The sequence below is a fragment of the Schistocerca gregaria genome, chromosome 9, assembly GCF_023897955.1.
Source record: "Schistocerca gregaria isolate iqSchGreg1 chromosome 9, iqSchGreg1.2, whole genome shotgun sequence".
NCBI lineage: Eukaryota > Metazoa > Arthropoda > Insecta > Orthoptera > Acrididae > Schistocerca > Schistocerca gregaria.
This window is the reverse complement of record NC_064928.1, coordinates 110,853,772-110,861,450: the sequence shown is the minus strand read 5'-3', so window position 1 is coordinate 110,861,450 and position 7,679 is coordinate 110,853,772.

Here is a 7,679-nt window from a genome sequence, read left to right as displayed (position 1 = left end):
ATCACACTAGCGCCGACCGAACCGACGCACATTCACTACCAGAGGGGACACAGGCCAGACGTGTTAGACATGGCCCTCATCAACGTTACTGTTGAAAACGATCTGCCCTCAAGTCACCAACCCGTTATACTGTACATTGAAGAAACACTGCAGCACATGGAACAACGCAGGATGTTAGACTGGAGGCGCGCGAATTGGACCCAGTTCAAGGAAACGCTTGACAGTCGCATCCCACTCACCCACGCGATTAACGAGACCTCAAATTGATGAGGTCGCTGAAATCCTCACCGGCGCCGTCCAAGACGCAATAGCCGACACCATACCGATGTGCACACCACAACAACACAGTGTTGCCCTGCCCCAGGAGATCCTGGGCCTAATCTCAATGAGGAACCGCCTCAGGAGACATTGGCAGCGTACCAGGCGCCAGCACTTCAAACAGCACATTAACAGGCACCAGGGTATAATCTGGGACAAAATAGAAACACTTGAAACACAACAGTGGGACCAGAAACTCGAAGGGCTGAACACCACGCGACCTGGTGTGTGGCAGCTGGCCCGACACTTCACCAGCGAGAAACTGTACACCTACACGTTACAAGGGCCCGACGGACCAGTATATTCTGCGGAAGAAAAAGCGGTACTGATGGCCCTCACACTCGCAGCGTCACTCACACCGAACCTGGATCCCTCAGACCCAGCGTTCACACTTGCGACCGACCAGGAGGTCACACGCATCCTCGCCCAACCAGCGCGCAACATCATCTGACAGACTAGTACAGCTGAAGTCAAATGAACCATCATGCATACCACCGCTAGGAAGGCACCGGGTCACGATGACATTCAAAACCGTGTCCTCCATGAGTTCACGGACAAAGCTGTAGACTACCTAACACACATCACGAATTCCATACTCAAGAACCAACACTTCCCCGCCTTTTGGAAGACGGCCAAGGTCCTGATGTTCAGGAATCCGGGGAAAGACCACTCCCTCCCACAAAATTACCGACCCGTCAGTCTGCTGAGCGCTCTCAGCAAGATCGTTGAGAAGGTAATATTAAAACGACTCATCAGGCACTGTATCACAAACGACACCCTGAGACCGGAGCAATTCGGCTTCAGGAATCGCCACTCAACAACACAACAACTCCTCCGTGTCGTTGAATACATAACACACCGATACAACACAAACAAAGCGACTGAGGCGGTGTTCCTGTACATCGAAAAGGCTTTCGATCGCCTATGGCACAACAGCCTAACACGCAAACTTGAGCGACGCAGGGTTCCCCGACGGGCTCGTACGTCTCATACACTCATATCTCACGGACAGGAGTTCCAACACCGACGTGCAGGGCAAACAATCGACACGACATGGTATCCAGTATAACACGAGACCCCAAGGAGGCATCCTAGGGCCCTTACTGTTTAACCTCTACATTAACGACCTCCCAGCTACACACGACACGACTGTGAAATCTACGCGGATGACACCGCCATTTTTGCGCAAGATTGGAAGCCGTCTAACATTAACTCACGACTACAGACTGCACTCAGAACGGCGGAGCCTTGGCTGGTGAAATGGCGTGTTAGAGTAAACGTCGACAAGTGCGAGGCCGTTCTGTTCACTAGAAGACCGAAGCAACTGCGCAAACATCGGCACTGCAACCCAATAACACTACACACACGCCCAATACGTTTCCTCGAAAAGGCCAAATACCTCGGTGTCTGGCTGGACAGGAAACTACTCTGAGGGGACCACATTCAACACGTGACCAACAAATGAAACGCGAGGCTCAAACAACTCTTGTCTTGGTCCATGTACATGACACATTAGACCCCTGATGACGTACGCAGCCCCTGTCTGGAGATACGCTGCGCCAACTCGCCTGCGCCGTCTGCAGCTCATACAGAACAAAGTACTCAAAATCATAAGCAACGCTCCGCGCTACACACGCATCGCGGACCTTCACCGGGAATACCGGCTAGATACTATCTTGCAGGTATTCCACAAACTCTCCACACGACTGTACAATAACACGAGACACTCGCGCAACCCGTTTATCCTTTCTCCGGGTAACTACGACCACAACCATAGATGGAAACATAAGAGACCAAAGACACTATTGGTAAGGGATTAAACATCTATGGTCCATAGCACGCTCACACGACAGTACTGGCGAGCCCCTGCAACACAGTGGTAACCCCAGATGCTCGACCAGCCGAAAAACAGGCAACCGTACTGTACACAGCACGCAAACCAGCCACACACACCCCCTACACAGTCTGTGAGACGATCGCCCACTAATGTACAACGACCTTGAACTGTTGCAGGGACGGAGCAACTGCAGCAAGCCCCGCAACGAGCTCCAGCAACGACAAAGGTAACGATGCACGATACCTCGCACTAACGTAACCACACCTTGCATGCACTGTCACAGATAGCAAGCCGCTACTGCCCTTACTACCCGTCCTACTGTCGCAGAGGTTTTTTTCCCCTTGGCGATGGCCTTGAACTTTTTCTCCTCTGCCCTTACAACCGCTACCCTTTGATCGCTTTCTTCCACTTTCTATCTCCTCATGGACCATGTTAATGAGTAATCTTACCCAGACGCACGGATAACATCACAGCCCGCATCCTGTGACTCCTGATTCAAAAACTAACATGTTATACGGAGGTGACAGTAGAACTTTTGGTTTGGTCACCATGTTGGTGTGGGCGTGGAGGGGCCCCATCCTTTGCTGTTGCACATCAAGTCAGCCTTGCCTCGCTTACGTCGGTTTGCACCTAGCTTTGCGCTAGACTGCTTTCCTCCTGGTTCGTGTACGAGTTTGTTTCCTTGTGCCTCTGTTGTTCGGTCTTGTGGCATTCGTTCTGTCCTACGTTGGTCGTGTCCGTCCTTTTCCGTTGTCGTTCGCAGCCCTCTCCGCGGGTCCCGCCGCTCCTTTCGCCAGTGCTACCCCGCGACCGTCCTGGTCGCAGTTACAACAGACAAATGTTCCTTCCAAGGACTGCACACGTTTACCACGGGCTAATCTCCTTCATTAATGCTGTCTCGATGTTGTCTGCGAGATATTTCGCCTTTTGTTGGCCGGGAGGCCCCATCCGGGGAAGTTCGGCCGCCGCGTTGCAAGTCTTATTTCAGCTGACGCCACGTTGGGCGGCTTGCCTGCCGGTGAAGTTGGTGAAAGGATGATGAGCACAACACGACTCACAGTCGACGAGCGGAGAAAATCTCCAAACCGGCCGGGAATCGAAGCAGGGCCTGCAGTACATTAGAGAAACATGTTACCACTCAGCTAAGCAGGCGCACTCGAGTCAAAGTATATGTCACTCAGTTGCTACAGCTCTGTCGTAAGTCTAATGAATAAAACGGTACCAGTCACAATAGATGGCGATTTTATTTAACGCAAGGCTGGTTTCGGGCTTGTGCCCATGTTCAGGTGGTTTTACATTCAATTACATGCTTCAGTATTCAGTGTAGAAGATCACTGTCAAAATAAAAAGCAGATAATGAAATGATGGCTAAATAGATCCAACTGAAACAATTGTAATATGCTAAGCGAAATGTGTTGCCAAGTATTATGGTACTTACATCTGGAGTATCCATGCCGTTTGCGCATTACATTCATAACATTTTTTTTAACAATATATCGATTTTTTTACACATTCACTGTATATTATACATCATTGTAAACACTGGTACTACCGTATTATGCCTTTGGTACAGTAGATGTTAATAATGCCAGAAGAACATTTACTCACAACATCTAGTATGTTTGCATGGGAAAACAGAGGTTATGTCAAAGACTGTAGATCTAAGACGTTCAAATATGTTACATATACTGCACAATACAGATATTACAGATTATGAAAATTAAATTGTTACATAATTGTGGAACCACACTGCCTTTTATATAATGTACAGAATTCTTGCTGGAAAATAATTATTGATTTTTAGTAATTGTGATGAGGCAATGGGTAACAGTTTTTTTTTTAATTATCCTTATGAATAAAATTCACAAAAAAAGAATTGTATTAGCACCCTGGAATGATGAACACAGTTGAAACTGTATTACATGTCGTAAAGTAACCTACAGTTACCAAGAAAATCGATTCAAGACAAGTTTATTGCATTATAATTATTTCTTCTTCTTCTTCGTGGATGGATCACTTAGGACCACGCGCAGTCAACATTTGTTGGCCTTACTTTTCGCCCAGTATTCCTTCATAAACAACGAATGGGCTAGCTCTTGTTGCGTAGACCACGTATGTCGGTTAGTTTTTCTCTCTTCTTCCTCAAAGCCCCGTGTGTTTGTGATATTTCTGCTTTCATTTCTATCATGTTGATTTGGAGACCCTAATTCTCTCAGATCTTTTTCCGTCTGTTTCTGCCAGTTCGGTCTTCTAGTTTTGTTCTTTAAAAATGTATCACTTTTGTGCGTTAACCTGTGAGTCCATTCTTTCTAAGTGCCCCACGAACTGGATTCTTCTCACGCGCATTGTGTCTCTTATTTTGGAGACATTTTTACATATTTCTGCATTGGGTTTTTGATAGTGCACATCATCTTTAGTTCTTGGTCCTAGGATTTTCTTCATTATTTTACGTTCTTTCACTTCTAATTCTTCTTTTAGTGTTCTGTGTTGAAGGTTTAGTGTCTCAGACGCGTAGAGAGCTTCGGTTTTAATTACTGTTGTGAAGTGTCGTATTTTGCAGTTCCACGAGAGACTCTTTTTGTTGTAAATGTTTATTGTTAATTGAAACGCCGTCTCCATTTTCTGGACTCTTGATCAGACTGATTTCTTTCCATTACAATTTTCTGCAATCCATTCACCTAAATATTTAAATTCTTTTAATCGAGAGATGAAGTTATTACCAATTTTGAGATCAGAAGGTGCATCTTTGATCTAAGCCATAAATTTTACGTTTTTCAAATGAAATTTTGTAATCCTATTTTTGCTGCCTGCTCTTGTAATAATTCTAGCTGTTTCTGTCCATCGGTAATGTCCTGTGCGATCAGTGCCATGTCATCAGTCCAATTCTATGCCCGTACGTCTGGGTCCCAATCTGTTTGCTGGTGCACCTGCTTTTCTCCATTCTCTAGCAACTTTTTCAAGGTCACAATCGAAAAGCACTGGGTACAGTGCATCCCCTTCTACACCTACATCTATATCCATACTCCGCAAGCCACCTGACGGTGTGTGGCGCAGGGTACCTTGAGTACCTCTATCGGTTCTCCCTCCGAGTCCAGTCTCGTATTGTTCGTGGAAAGAACGATTGTCGGTATGCTTCTGTGTGGGCTCTAATCTCTCTGATTTTATCCTCATGGTCTCTTCACGAGATATACGAAGGAGGGAGCAATATACTGCTTGACTCTTCGCTGAAGGTATGTTCTCGAAACTTTAACAAAAGCCCGCACCGAGCTACTGAGCGTCTCTCCTGCAGAATCTTCCACTGGAGTTTATCTATCATCTACGTAACGCTTTCGCGATTACTAAATGATCCTGTACGAAGCGCGCTGCTCTCCATTGGATCTTTTCTATCTCTTCTATCAACCCTATCTGGTACGGATCCCACACTGCTGAGTAGTATTCAAGCAGTGGCCGAACAAGCGTACTGTAACCTACTTCCTTTGTTTTAGGATTGCATGTCCTTTGGATTCTTCCAATCAATCTCAGTCTGGCATCTGCTTTACCGACGATTAACTTTATATGATCATTCCATTTTATCACTCCTAATGCGTACTCCCAGATAATTTATGGAATTAACTGCTTTCAGTTGCTGACCTGCTATATTGTAGCTAAATGATAAGGGCTTTTTCTTTCTATGTATTCGCAGCACATTACACTTGTCTACATTGAGATTCAATTGCCATTCCCTGCACCATGCGTCAATTTTCTGCAGACTCTCCTGCATTTCAGTACAATTTTCCATTGTTGCTATCTCTCGATATACCACCACATCATCCGCAAAAAGCCTCAGTGAACTCCCGATGTCATCCACAAGGTCATTTATGGATATTGTGAATAGCAACAATCCTATGCCACTCCCCTGCGGCACACCTGAAATTACTCTTACTTCGGAAGACTTCTCTCCATTGAGATTCTGCTCATATTTCAAAAAGGGTACTCGGTCTGTACAGTCATATGCTTTTTTAAAGTCGACAAACGTGATGACATAACTTTTTTTTGAAGTACTATTAAATTATTATTTATTTTAAATTTATTTTTTTTACGGGTATTCGTGAGGATACAGAAATCAACTGTTACTTTTCGACACACTGGCGTTCGTAGTACCGATTGAAATTGCTTGGCAAATCGTTAGTGTATGGGGTGCCGAGGCAAGCGACCGGTTGCAGCTGATACTGAATGCGAGGGGTTGCCGCGATCCGTCGCTAGTGAGTGCGGCCTCAGCAGTGTGACAGCTGCGTCCTCAACGTCGCCTTTGTTCTGTGCCTCTGAGGCCCGCTCACAAATCTCAGCTTAGCGGCGTGCGTTCTGTGGTTACGCATCAATCCTGCTGCGAATGGAAAAAAAAGACTTTCATTCCCTTTCCTGAAAGAGGAGGTTGGCGATTGATAGCCTGAGGCTCTTTGCGGCCTTTATCCTGAATTTTTTTTATCTGTATTTATTTTAATGTGGTGTGCGTACTGTAAGACCTTCGGAACACACACCATCAGATTATTTGACTTGTCGCTCTAACGAAGTAGGCGTGTTTATCTTCTGCCGTTAGGTCAGACGATAGAAATGCCACTTGCACCCTTAGAGTAGCAGATTGACGGTGACCAACTTTAAAACAGAACTTGATTAATTTTCACACACATGTATTAAAATAATAAAAAGCATAGACATTACGTAACCTGATTCTGGATGCTGTTTACAACTGACAATCTGAAGTTCCTGTGGTCTTGGTACGTTAATTTTTTCTTCTCACATATCTCTGATACTTGACAAAAGTGTCTATACATTTATCTTCATGGCTATGTACAGGAATATGGTAATCTTATTAGGTGCAGACTGAACTTGAACTGACTATAGACTGGTACAGACTAATGCAGACAAATGCAGACAGGTGCAGACAAATGCAGACTGACTAATCGGAAGTCTGTACACTCGTTTTAATACCTCGCGCGTTCAAGTATCACTGCGCGAGTGTGATCCGTGAGGAGAAAAGGTTCTATGTTAGCAGCAGTCTCATTGGCTGTGTTACATATTAATATGCAGATCAGCGGAAGCAGAATTTGGTCCGTCTCTAAGGCAGCGCCATCTCGTAGTGAGGAGACGGACGAGCGCTGCGCCTGCGCTGTCGTGCTTACCGGGGCACGCTCTAATGGGAATGTTGTGGATGCGCTGACTATGCAGAACTATGTACACACCATGTAATATATAATATTTTAAGTGAGTATAAGACGAGGGCTATTGGAAATCCTTGGGTAACAAAAGAAATAGTGAATTTAATTGATGAAAGGAAAAAATATATAAACACATGAAATCAAGCAGGCAAAAAGAAATACAAACGTCTCAAAAATGAGATCGACAGGAAGTGTAAAATGGCTAAGCAGGGATGGCTAGAAGATAAATGTAAGGATGCAGAGGGGTCAAATAGATATTGTCTACAGGAAAATTAAAGAGACCTTTGGAGAAAAGAGAACCACTTGTATGAATATCAAGAGCTCAGATG